Source organism: Macrobrachium nipponense, chromosome 13, assembly GCF_015104395.2.
Source record: "Macrobrachium nipponense isolate FS-2020 chromosome 13, ASM1510439v2, whole genome shotgun sequence".
Lineage (NCBI taxonomy): Eukaryota > Metazoa > Arthropoda > Malacostraca > Decapoda > Palaemonidae > Macrobrachium > Macrobrachium nipponense.
Window position 1 is genome coordinate 34,164,889 of NC_087206.1, and position 13,580 is coordinate 34,178,468.

Genomic DNA, 13,580 nt, shown 5'->3' on the forward strand with positions numbered 1-13,580 from the left:
GCTTTTGCCACTGAACCATGCCTTTATTTGTACCGGTTCTGTGCAAGTGCCGGACATTTGCTTGCTATGTGGTTTATGGTTTCATTTTTTGTATTGCACTTCCTACATATGATAGAGATGCCATTTCCATCTATCGTTCTTTGAACATATCTGGTTCTTAGGGATGCGATTTCCATCTATCGTTCTTTGAACATATCTGGTTCTTAGGGCCTGATCTTGTGCCGCTGTTATCATTCCTTCAGTTTCCTTCTTGAGCTTTCCCCTCTGTGGCCATTGCCATGTGTCATCGCTGGCTAGATTCCTTTTCAGGGATCTTGGGATCGTGCCTAGTGTTCCTATGATTATGGGTACAATTTACACTGGCATATCCCATATCCTTCTTATTTCTATTTTCAGGTCTTGATACTTAATCATATTTTCCCATTCTTTCTCTTCAACTCTGGTGTCCCATGGTATTGCTACATCAATGAGTGATACTTTCTTCTTGACTTTTTCAATCAATGTCACGTCTTGTCTATTTGCACATATCACCATATCTGTTCTGATGCCCTAGTCCCAGAGGATTTTTGCCTGATCGTTTTATATCACGCCTTCAGGTTGGTGCTCGTACCACTTATTACTGCAAGGTAGCTGATGTTTCTTGCAAAGGCTCCAGTGGAGGGCTTTTGCCACTGAACCATGCCTTTATTTGTACTGGTTCTGTGCAAGTGCCGGACATTTGCTTGCTATGTGGTTTATGGTTTCATTTTTTGTATTGCACTTCCTACATATGATAGAGATGCCATTTCCATCTATCGTTCTTTGAACATATCTGGTTCTTAGGGATGCGATTTCCATCTATCGTTCTTTGAACATATCTGGTTCTTAGGGCCTGATCTTGTGCCGCTGTTATCATTCCTTCAGTTTCCTTCTTGAGCTTTCCCCTCTGTGGCCATTGCCATGTGTCATCGCTGGCTAGTTCTTTAGTTTGTCTTATGTGTTGTCCATGCATTGGTTTGTTGTGCCATTCGTCTGTTCAGCTTGTCATTCTCCTCTCTCTGTATATTTCTGGGTCTTCGTTTACTTTTATCAGTCCTTCTTCCCATGCACTCTTGAGCCACTCGTCTTTACTGGTTTTCATATATTGCCCCAGTGCTCTGTTCTCGATGTTGACGCAGTCCTCTATGCTTAGTAGTCCTCTCCTTCCTTTCTTTCATGTAAGGTATAGTCTGTCCGTATTTGCTCTTGGTTGCAGTACTTTGTGTATTGTCATAAGTGTCCTCGTTTTCTGGTCTATGCTGCAAAGTTCTGCCTTCGTCCATTCCACTATTCTTGCGCTGTATCTGATTACTGGCACTGCCCATGTGTTTGTGGCGTTTATCATATTTCCGGCATTGAGTTTTGACCTGAGTATCACCTTGAGTCTGCATATATTCTTTCCTGATCGTGTCATTCATCTCTTGGTGTTTTATTTTTATATCCCCTCCTTCCATTATTCCCAGGTATTTGTATCCTGTCTCATCTATGTGTTTGTTGTTGTTCCCATCTGGTAGCTTTATCCCTTCAGTCCTTGGTACTTTGCCCTTTTGTATGTTGACTAAGGCACATTTTCCTATTCCAAACTCCATCCTGATGTCCCCAGATATAATCCTTACAGTCTGGATTAGGGTATCTATTTCCTTGATGCTCTTCTTGAGTTGGTACTCAGCATCCATCTTCTGCAGTACTTTTGTCATGGGAATCATGGCTACTACGAAGAGTAGTGGGGACAGTGTGTCGCCCTGGAAGATCCCTCTCCTGATATTAACCTCTGCTAGTCTTATTCCAGAGCTTGTATTGTATTCCAGTTGCGCATTGTATTTTTTAGGAAACTGATGGTGTTTTCCTCTGCCCCATATATTTTCAGACATTCTATTAGCCATGTGTGTGGTATCATGTCGAAGGCTTTCTTATAGTCTATCCATGCCATGCTTAGGTTGGTTTTCCTTCTCCTGCTTTTCTTCATTACCATTTTGTCTATCAGGAGCTGGTCTTTTGTGCCCCTACACTTCCTTCTGCAGCCTTTCTGTTGGTGGGGAGTGGTGTTTGTCTCCTCTAGGTAGTTGTATAGCCTTTCACTGATGATACCTGTCAGTAACTTTCACATTATTGGTAGGCAGGTGATGGGCCTGTAGTTACTGGCTATATTTCCCTTACTCTTGTCTTTTTGTACCAGGGATGTTCTTCCTGTGGTCATCCATTTTGGCGCAGGTGATTTGTGATACAATGCTGGAGTTGTTTTGCTATTTGCGGGTGTAGAGCCTTGAAGTTTTTGAGCCAGTATCCATGGACTTCATCGGGACCTTGGGCTTTCCAGTTGGGCATTTTCTTTAGTTGGTGTCTGACTGTGTGTGTTGTGATCTCAGTGAATCTTTGTTTTATTCTCCCTGTTTCTTCTTCCTTAACTTCCTGGAGCTATGTTATTATTATTATTATTATTATTATTATTATTATTATTATTATTATTATTATTATTATTATTATTATGCAGAGTTACCAGACCAGTGAATTAAAGTACCCTTGTGTAACTCATAAGGCCGCCTGAAGGTTTTGTCTTTAATAACTGAATTTTATTTGAATAATTCGGAGATAATAAAGTCTTATGAAATTGCCTTGTGTTATTTTGAAAACTAGATTATTTCTGTTGCTCTGCATTCTCTGCATATGGGATTGGATCATTCTCACAGGCATTGAACCACCGTCTTTAGAACCTGTTCTAGGAAGGGTGGTCAGGTGGGTGTTTACTCCCAGCCGGTTTAGGATACTTGTATACTTCCCTCCAAGTATAAGGCTATCCTATTCTACATATGAACAAATGACAAATTTTTAATCTGTGTATTTTTCAAAGCTAACAAACATGAGGTCTTAACGTTTTACTGCCCACTTCTAGCCTCCTCTCTTTTTTGTTATAGCTCCTGGGTTGGGGAAAAGACTGAAGCATCACAAGGTACAGTGCACAGTCTCTGACTAGCTATCACCTTGTACGTGCAGGAGTTGCCAGATCTTACAGATTTCTTGCTTCACAATCTTTGATTGTTTTAACCGGTTACCAGCTGGCGCTGGGAAAATTATCCTATTGTTAAGACCTCAGGTTTGTTAGCTGTGAAAAATACAAATTGATTAAAAATTTGTCATATTTTTGGCCCTTATTGGGCCCGATACCTGGGTGTTGGCACTGATAACTGGAGATAGGTGCCTCTGTTACGTACGCATTGGTGACAAAACCTGATTATCATCATCGTTATATGGAAATCAGTGCATAATGGCATGAAAACCACTGATTTTCTTCTCTAAGACAAGTGTCGAAAAACCGGATTGCCAATAACCGAGCCCGCATGACAATCAGGGACTGCCTGTATTATTGAATAAAGTAAAGTATTGTAGCTCAAAATACATTATGAGAGAATAAATGCCCGTACCAATTACAATATTAGACCAGGTCAATGCTTCTTATCAAGACAGAGGAAGACGGCAAAATATAGACAAGGTCAATGCTTCTTATTGAGACAGAGGAAGATGGCAAAATATCTCTCCTTTCCCTAGGGAACAATAATCACTAGTAACAGATCATGCTGAAAAAGGCGAGTACGTATTTTTGAAAATGACTGAAAGACAATAGATACTACGAGTACCATAGCTACGAAGTCTACAAGCTTAATTTAATTAAAATTGATTCTAAGACATAGACTAGGAAGAATTATATGGAATTATATGTATGGGCTAGAATTAATGCTAAAATTAGTTTAATCTAGGAAATATCTTGGCAACAGCATAGTAGATACATTAGGTATAAGTATCTTACTAAAACCTGAACCCTGCTCATATGGAACCAGACCACAGGGGCCATTGACTTTAAATTCAAGCTTCAATGAATATATTGTTAGTTGACCAGCAGACAGTCTTTGTCTTCCTTACATAATAGTATTTGGAAATAGCATGTTTTGAATTCATGAAGACTGTGAATTTGGCACATATATATGAACTTAATGAAACTGTGAATTTGGCGTATATATATGAACTTAATGAAACTTAAGTTTCTTGATATTAAAATGGATCTCTTTAATTGTAATGCAACTACGTACATTAGTAGAAACTTATACCGCATGTGGTTGAATCCTTTATATCCCATCTTTACCTGCAAGTAATAATTTCCAGTAGTACAGACAATCAAAGCATTTTGTTTACTCAACTGATTGTTCTGAATGTAAATAATTGAAGTGAACAGTTTTTATGACAGTAGCAAGAATAACCATTACTGGCATAGTATTTGAAATTTTAGCAGGGACATTTGTAAAGATTTCTTTTATTTTAGATCTATATTGTTTATTCACATAGTGTCAAACTCATACAGTATTTCAGTTCATATTGCATTTAGATTTGATTTTAATGCAAAATCAGCCTGCATGGCATGGTGCTTGACACTTTTTAAAGTTATGGTAGTTAGGTAATGTACTTTAGTTTCTTGGTAATGCAAGCTATCATAAGAAAATCTAATCTAAAAATGAAATTTTTCTTAATCATGTGTTTGTTTGCATTTGCGTACCTAGTTATTATGTCTTGCTTTTGATTGAGGATGGTATGTTGCTCTATATTCATTAGTGAATGTTAATATTAGCAACAAGAGTAGTACAGTGTATCTGCTCTTTGAATATGGATTGAATTATAAACTGTGCAAAGGTTTGCACTTGCCTGCATTTTAAAATCATCTTTTGATATACTGTACTTGTTCTTCTCTTTACTTTCTTGCTTACTTTTTTCATTAATTAACCTGGATGCATGATTTTATCAATTTTTAAGAATTGTTAGCCATTTTCAAGTTCAGAATCCATGGAAGGTACATGGATGAGTAGCTGTCCATGAGTTGGCACATCTAATTTCTGGATGAATGTGCCTGTATATATGGTTTCCTGTCATTTTTCATTAGTATTATTCATTGACAACACAGGTATTGTACATTGTAAGAAAGTGTTGTTACTGGTTCTTGACACCCAAGAAAATTTAAAGAAAGTACAACTGCAAGAGGAACAATTATAATTATGTAATAAGAAAGTAACTAAAAATTATATAAATTAATGTGCATACAGTACTGTGCAGATCCTAGAATGCTCAGCTGTCACCAGAGTACAAATTCTGTAAGGTTTTGCATTACTTACGACTTGAAAGCAAACTGCCATCTTCGGTCTAATTTTCACATGAGACTGCAAGGAGGGCTGTATCACTGGAATTGTGTTAATTTTGCTTTGCACCTGCTTTTATGCACACTAATAAAGCAGCTTGGGGGCAAGTCTGGTATGTTAATATTGAAAATAATCAATAAGCACTAAAAGATTTTTAGATGGAGAAAACAGTTGTATCTTAATACTGTACGTACTGTGCTATATCTGCAGCAGCTACAGTTCATTATCTTCACATTAAAAGGATTAGCAGCATAAAGTTGAGGTGCTTATTCAAGGTTAAGATACATGGTTTCAAGTTAGTTTTTTCCAGAATTTTGGTCATCATAAAAAAATAAGTAATAAGTTGAAATAAAAATTATGGAAACTATGATCTAAACTTTGTCAAATCCTGAGATCCTAAATGTTTATAATTTTTTCAATTTCAACTAAGTCTTTATTTCAGATAAAATACCTACTTATGTTTATGAAATCTAAAAGGAATTTGAACCCACTTTTTATATTGTATCATTGCTGTGATTTTTATTTATTTCATACTTCTTTGTATAAATAATGTACTTGCACTGTTGGGCTTACTGATATTCCTCTGGCAGTAACAGTTCCTTTAGTTTGAAAAGTAGGTTAGGTTTTTAAAATTTAATTCTTTATAATGTTAGAATGAACTATTTGTATTTATGTTCGAGATTTATGGAGCTTCTACCATGTTGCAATTTTGATTAGTTTTAGACTTGCCACCAATTTGGAGAATCTTGGTTGAAATAAGAATATACCCCTAGGGGCCTCTTAACTCTCACATTAAATTTTCTAGAAACTGGCTTCAGGTAGGATATTAAATAATTTTAATTAATTTCAACTCATGTTGAGTGTTAAGTAGGCTTTAATGAATCCCAGTTTCCATGAAATCATACTAAACTTCATTTTATAAATACTTTTGTGTGTCCTTTAGTGTTCCATGCTTGTCTTTCTGAGAAATACCATTTTTATGCATGACACTTACCTGGCAGGTATATATATAGCTGTATTTCTAAGTCCGACAGAATTTAAAAAACTTCGACACACGCAGTGGTCGGCCAGGTGGTTAGTACCCATTCCCGCCGCTGGGAGGCGGTATCAGGAACCATTCCATTTTCTATTCATAAATTTTCTGTCGCCGGTACTGAAAACACGCTGTTTTCAGTACCATCCACGTTAGGAGGTTATTTTGGAACTTCATTTGCCGCTAAGTATCCTAATTGTCTTTTAATTTATTTACTTGGATTTGTGGCTAGGCATACGCTATCTTAAATTGATTTGAATTTGATTCATTTTTGCATAAGATATCTGAATCTAGTTAGGCTAGTTTCAGAGGGTGTTGTCTGCAAAGATAGGGTGTGGCTACCGAAAGCTTCGGTAGTTCCGCACTTGGGGGGCGCAATTAATCAGTAAACGCAATTAATCAGTAAACGTGTCTAATTCCTAAGGAAAAAGTTTGTTTAGTATGTACGCAATTAATCAATTACGAAAGTCAGGGTAGTGATACTGCTAACCTTCCGGTAGACTTTATTTTGCCTAACGCTGTAGTATGGCCTACTGGTTATGACTATGTCTGCGAGAGGTGATCGCTCTCCTTCATTGTTGTGAAGAGTTCTACTTCTGTTTTTGTTACGCCTAACCCTGTAATGTTGCCTTCGGGCCCTAAAACAGTGTCTGTAGAGGTTATTGCCCTTTCTCTTATACATTTTGATTCGTAACTTAGAATCGAAAGTGCTTGCTTTAGAGAGCAATAGTGAAGTGGCTAAGTGCAGTGACAGTGCCCCTTGTGTAGTGGAGGGTGCGTCAGATCGGCCTTATAACGCCTCTAGGTCTAGACCTCTGTCGAACTCCCAGAACCAAGGGATGGGAGAGGGCATGTCGAAAGCCGAAGGAGGGTTACAGGGAACCCCACCGATCTGGCGTGCTTCGGCAGTTTCTGATGAAAATCCCCAGACTGCCAAAGTGCGTGCACATGCACGAATCCTGAAGGATTGCTTCTCGTCCTCCGAGGCGTCCTCCCCGCACAAGGGTTGGAGCTCTCGGAAGGACTCGCGCCCTATAAGAAGCTTTATAGAAGAGGACGCTTCACGTCCCTTCTCCCTCGTTATGTGTTTCTGTGAGAAGTAAGAAGGCGAAAGTTGCCTGATCACGTGTACTTCTTTCCACCAAGAAATAGGAAAAAGAAGGCAGTTTCTCTCGCTTGTTTTTGACGCCTGTCAGGAGCGTGACGCTTTTCTGCACGCTTATTTGGACGATCGGCTTGAACAGAACGCTCGGATGGACGCACTCACCAGTGGACGCCGAGCGTCCTCGCGCAGTGGCCGCCGAGCGCGCACCAGGACGCCGAGCGTCCTCGCCAGTGGACGCCGAGCGCGCACCAGAACGTTTCTGTTGAACTCTTCAAGCTCTTGTTTAAGATTTGAGCTCAAGAAAGTGAACAGAACTTCGTATTCGAAACCCAGCAAGACCTCGGGTTTCGTCAATTCAAGAGGTCTCTGTCAATATTATATTGCTTTTCGCAAAGGTGGATGGAGTTAAAGAAAAGCTCAAGGGAAGATCTCGTTTTCTCTACCTCAGTCAAGACTTTGAGATAAGACAGTTACGGGTTATGTAAAGGCTCGACGTCCTGAACGTCAGGATTTTCGGCAACGTTCAGTAGGATTCTTGCAAAGGCACTCATCAAAAGGACGCTCTTCAGGAAAGCGCAAGACAGGACTTCCTTTGCCATACTGCCAATAAATTTAAAGCTTTTTTAGACCATCTGAAAGGGTTTTTCAGATGATAGATTTTGTTAGTTTCTAGTCGAGACTTCCATGCCGTTTGAGCATCGTCGTTCTACCTACCGTAAGCCCAGTCTCTTAACAGGATTCTTGTCCCTTCCTTGTTTGAGACGGGAATCGAAAAATAAAAGGCTCGACTTCCTGGATTACGTTTTGTCAATTCAGTGACTTTCCCCATTGACAATATACTATCGTTTTGTCAAGTAAGTGGGGTCTCCCCTCATTGACAAAATATCTCTCTGTACCGTTAATGGGTTAGTTCTCATTGACAAACATCTCATTAACTTGATATTGCGTAAGCGAATAAGGACAAGGTTCGGAAGAGCTCTCCTTCCTCATTCGCAGACTCGTACAAGAAAATAGGACTTGTAGACTACGTCAATGAACGCTTATGTCCAGTATCTTAAGAAGCTTGAGCTGTCTGCTTCGATTCTCTAGTTTTGTTCATTAAACTTGCCTGTCAGATATGTATGTAGCTGTATTTCCGAATTCAGCTATATATATGTCTGCCAGGTAAGTATGAACAAACTTTATTGTGATATAATAAAAATTTTTTGCCTTGTCGTTATTTTACTACTGGTTGGTTCAAGTCATACACGCTTGCTGTAGTTACCTCTTCGGATGGCAAACCGAGAGGTCTATTGTCTACTATTTTAAGGACATTTAATCGTCACTCCCTGCAGCCTTCCAGGAGTTTCCGATTTATCTTTTACCGTTGTATGGTAGTGTTCTGACGACACAAACGCATCTATATATTTAGCGTTTTCTGTTTCGCTTAAATATACCAGCTTGAGAGTCTCTTTTGTTCAAAAAAAAAAATAACGACCTATTTCTTCGTAGAATAGGGTAGCTGGCAACCCAGACATAAAGTTAAGAGACACGTTCGTAAGCTGCTGGCTGCTGCTGTGTCTTAGTCCAAGTTCCAAACTTCCAACCGAGCCAGAACAGATCGTGCGCTGTCATGCCCTGTAGGTTACGTCTCTCTCTCCTGCGGGATTGACTGACTAACCGTATCTCTGTGCTGGCGGTTACGTCTCTCCTGCGGGATTGACTGACTAACTGTATCTCTGTCCTACAATCACGGACTTTAGCCTAAGATTGAGGGGATTTCTTACGTGAATGAATAAACGTTGCATTAGTTTTGCCTTACTATGTTAACACGAGTTATCTCTTAATCCTTTCGGTGCTCGTTACCGCACGGTATAGAACTACGAGTCTACCGCAACATTGCACTTTTATATGCTCTCCTGCTTAGGCAAAGCGCAGCCTTATAGGGAAGTAAGCATACTCGGGGAGGGAATGGATGAGCTTGCTGGGGACCATTTCCTTCCTGAAGAAGTTTGTTTCCCCACCCCGAATAGACTGCAATTCAGACCACAGTTTTTTCCTACCGGGAAACTGAAATATTATTCAAGATCTAGGAATTATTCTGAACATCTCTCAGTGCGTCATGATAGAAAGAAGGTGCCGGACATCTGGATAGTGTTTCAGATGTCCTGGATCTTAATCTGAAAGAAGTAAATGCAATTCGGTCGTCCCTCCAGTCCTCGAAACGAGTTTTTGGAACCAGTGGTCCACATCAACTCTGATATTCCACAGCTCTCTCATATCTTAAGAAGTATCTCTCTCGTCCCTGCTCGAGTTTACGAGAAAGAGCCTATTATAACAACAGGCGTAGAATGTAACGATCATCTAGAGGTTCGTTACAGGATTGCAAAAGTCCGTACGAATCGTCTCGATCGACGGCAGCAACGATAGATTACTAACATGCTAGGTATTTTTAATTAAGTGGTGTTCTTATTTTTATGGTTGTCTGAGAGGGTTATTTCCTCTTCAGTATGTGAAGTGTAATGTGTTACGTTAGCTTTGTGTGTGGTTCAGGTGGTCTAACTTATCCTAGCATGAATGCCCTGGTAAGAGAGGGCTAGGGTTTCCTGTCAACAAATTGGTCCCGTCCAGTTGTCAGACCCTTGTTATTAGCTTTCTCAACAAAACAGGTCACATCATAGTTGAGAGCTACTAAGGTTTAGCAGGCTAAGAGGCAGGTACCTACGAAGTCAGCTACCTTAGCAGGTAAGGAACTTAATAAAATAATTTTAAAAAATTAGTTAATTTTTGAATTATGACGATGTTGCTGTCTGTGACCCACCTCCAAATGTGTCAATCAGCTATATATATACCTGCCAGGTAAGTGTCATGCATAAAAATGATATTGTTATGATACAATAAAGTTTTATGCATACTTACCTGGCAGGTATATATAATTAAATTCCCACCCTCCTCCCCTCAGGAGACAGGGTTCAGAGAAAATCTGAGGAAAACGGGAATAGCTCCAAGTACCAGCGCCACGGGAACGTGGGGGAGATCACCTGAACTACCAGTGGTCTAGCGGTTGTCGAGAGTTTTGAAAATTCTGCCAGTGCGAACAGACAACAGAGAATGTTGTTTGACAGATTTGCATCTGTCAAACAACAAAGACCTTCACGATCATTGAGGTCTGTGGAATCTCGATTCTAGCTCACCATCTACTTTTTGTCTCGCCTGTTTTCTCGGAGTCAGACACTCGTGCGAGATCAGGTGACATATAGTAGCCCTGAGTTTCTTATTGACGAAGTCGATTGCGGACGACGTTGGGTTGCGTTGATACACCCCCAAGGTTTGCTTAGATTGAATCGCCCAGGCAAGTCCAGACACTCATCCTTCAGCTAAGAATAGTGCCTTTTGGTCTTCAGGTACAGCCTGCTGTCCTTGATTCGTCTGACTGGTCAAAACTGGTCGTTCACCTGACTTTAGTACAGACTGTGCATTTCCGGATCGAAGCTTTCAATATGGAACTTAGACGTAGTCTGAAGTTCTTGATGTCAAAGCAATGTCAAAGCATTCGAACCTCTCCTGCCTGTTAACTTCTTGTATGTGATCAGGAAGGCCTTCTTCTAACCACCCTAGATACGACAAAGAGGGTTAGTGAGATTTTAAGCCATCGTCACAGTTTTGGCTTTAGAGAACACAAGGAGGTGTGCTCTCTAAGCCTTTGCTTTGTTATGGCCTAAGAATGGAAACCCTTTTTGTCCTTGGGCCAGGATCTTGGGGAAGCAAGGATGGCACAAGTTAGTGGGCAGGAGCCAGAGAGAGTCCTGTGCCCTGTCAGGTCTCTCAAGTTTTATCTACTTAAAATCAAGAAAGTCGAAGTCAGTCGGGCAAATCTGCAGTGTTCCGAAAAAGACCAGACTTGCCCATATCGAAGTACACACCCTGGTTTTAGGGTTAAGGAGTTCTTTCAAAAAATGCTCCTTCATTGTGTTTTGCCACAAAGATTTGAAAGCTTTTTATCTGAATGCTCACGAGGTGAGGGCGCGGCCTCGGAAGCATTTCAACAGAGCATGGCACTCAGCAACATCCTGAGTACCATGTTTTAGCGAAGCAACTCTGGGTTCACTTCACACTCCCTGCGAGATGTGAAGATGGCATATGAGATCTGCTGCTCGCTAGGGCCATACGTGTCTGCAGACACAATCTTGGGGGCAAGAAGTACTACTCATCCTATCCTGTAGAAAATGGTTAGGAAGAGCTCTTAATTTAGTTGTGGAGTCGCTGACAACGGCGACTTCTTAACTCTGAAGCCTTAGTTAACACACATTAACTTTGGCTAGGTTGGTCAGGTGGTGATATATATAATTATATATATATATTTATTTTACTTCTTAGCCCTCATGGTATGGTCAATATGGTCTAGTCACATTGTGGTCACGCCCCCGTTGACAGATCATCTGGAGTGCACCAGCTTTATAGGTCTCTACCTCGCTGGCAACTCTAGTAAAGCAGAAGCAGACTTGGGTGACAGTAATCACGAAGTCGGCTATGCTAAACAGGTGGAACCAAGATGTAAATCATCTGCATGCATTTGTGTCCCAAAATCCTTCTATTGTTCCCCTTCCCACCTCCAACGGTGGGGTTCAATATATATATATATCTGACAGGTAAGTTCATGAGCAAAATGATATTGTTATGATACAATAAAGTTTGTTCATACTTAACTGGCAGATATATATATATTCAAGTACCCACCCACCTCCCCTCAGGGGACAGTGGAAATAAAAATTATGAATAGAAAATGGGAATGGTTCCTGATACCCGCCTCCCAGCGGCGGGAATGGGTACTAAACCACCTAGGCCGGACAACCCTGCGTGTGTCGGAAGTTTTTTAAATTCTGTCGGACTTCAGAAAATACAGCTATATATATACCTGCCAGGTAAGTATGCATAAAACTTTATTGTATCATAACAATATCATTTTATAGTTGAGTCTGTTTCTTTTAGGCAACTGTTCTTTGAATGGATTGGGAACTTTTTATCATTATTATTATTTCAAATGTTACAAAGTTTTTAATGAAGTTTTTTGTTAGGTCAGTTAAAATCATGCCTGTCCAGTCAGAATCTGTTGTTATTATAAAAAAAAAGGTAATTTATTTTGCATTGATCATGATAGGTTACAGTCTTGATGCAAAATTGGTGATGTTTTGAAGTTTTGTTTTGATACACCGTACCTGCTTTAGTTGATAATAGGCATTTTGGGGAGGATGTCTCAAAGTGTTTTTAATCTATTATTAAACCCCATGACATAGGTAGATCATTTTTATATTCTTAAAGGTATTTCAGTGCAGGAGTATTTTAATTTATTGCTGATGTGATTCATTATGCGTATATCTCTTCGAATATTATTAACCAAGTAAATCTGTCGTGTAGAATCATTTTGATATGCTCCCAACTCACTTCCTTGGTACTATATCTTTTTATAGAAGTGTTTTCAAACTTACTTCAGAACATATGATTGTTTGATACTAGAACAGCAGCTTCAGTTAGTGTTTCCTTTGTTTAAGAAACAAAGAATATTTTCTTGCTGTTTGTTGACCTTCATGGGAGTGTTATAATTTTTTGCACAATAAATTGTCACCCCCGAATATTAACCTTTAGAGGCATATCAGCAGAGATACTGTACTTTAAAAAATTAGTTACTGAATAAGAGATACAAAACCAAAAAGATAAATTTTTATGAATTTTTAAACTTAGTACATATTAGTTTTTTCTATAAATGTGATTTATAAAAGATACATTCAGAGCATTATATGTACCTTTCCGTAAGCTACCTGGCTTGGATAGGTTAGATTATTAATATTTATTTATTTTTGCTCAGGAAGATTTTGATACATTAGGTTCATATGGCAGAAAAAAAAGGTTTAAAAAAATTTTAGTAACATGTATTTGTATTCTCTGGGAGGAGAGCAAGATTGTTACATCAGTAAAAAAAATTACAAACTTTTTATTCATTTCATAGGTAATTTTATCCAGGTAGGGTTTTCATCATCATCATCATCATCATAATCACTATCATTGTCATTTTTATGCTAGCTTTTCCCTTGGGATTTAGGTATGAGTTCTCTCATCTGTCTCTCTAATTTTGCCCAGCCTTAATCTCTCTTGCCATTTCTTAGGGGAGAAGAACAAAAACAAAGGCTGTGTATGAGGCCTGTACACTATCTTTACAAAATTTATTGAAAGGTGGTGGTATTGCTAGCAGATGTATGTAATGACTAAAAGA

The 13,580-nt window shown here is 39.3% G+C and overlaps 1 protein-coding gene across 4 annotated transcripts in view; it reads left to right on the top strand.

Moving 5' to 3' along the window:
* The window catches only part of LOC135225732 (uncharacterized), a 391,490-nt gene that overhangs the window by 121,644 nt on the left and 256,266 nt on the right, over window positions 1–13,580 (top strand). The gene's annotated exons all lie outside the window — the stretch shown is intronic.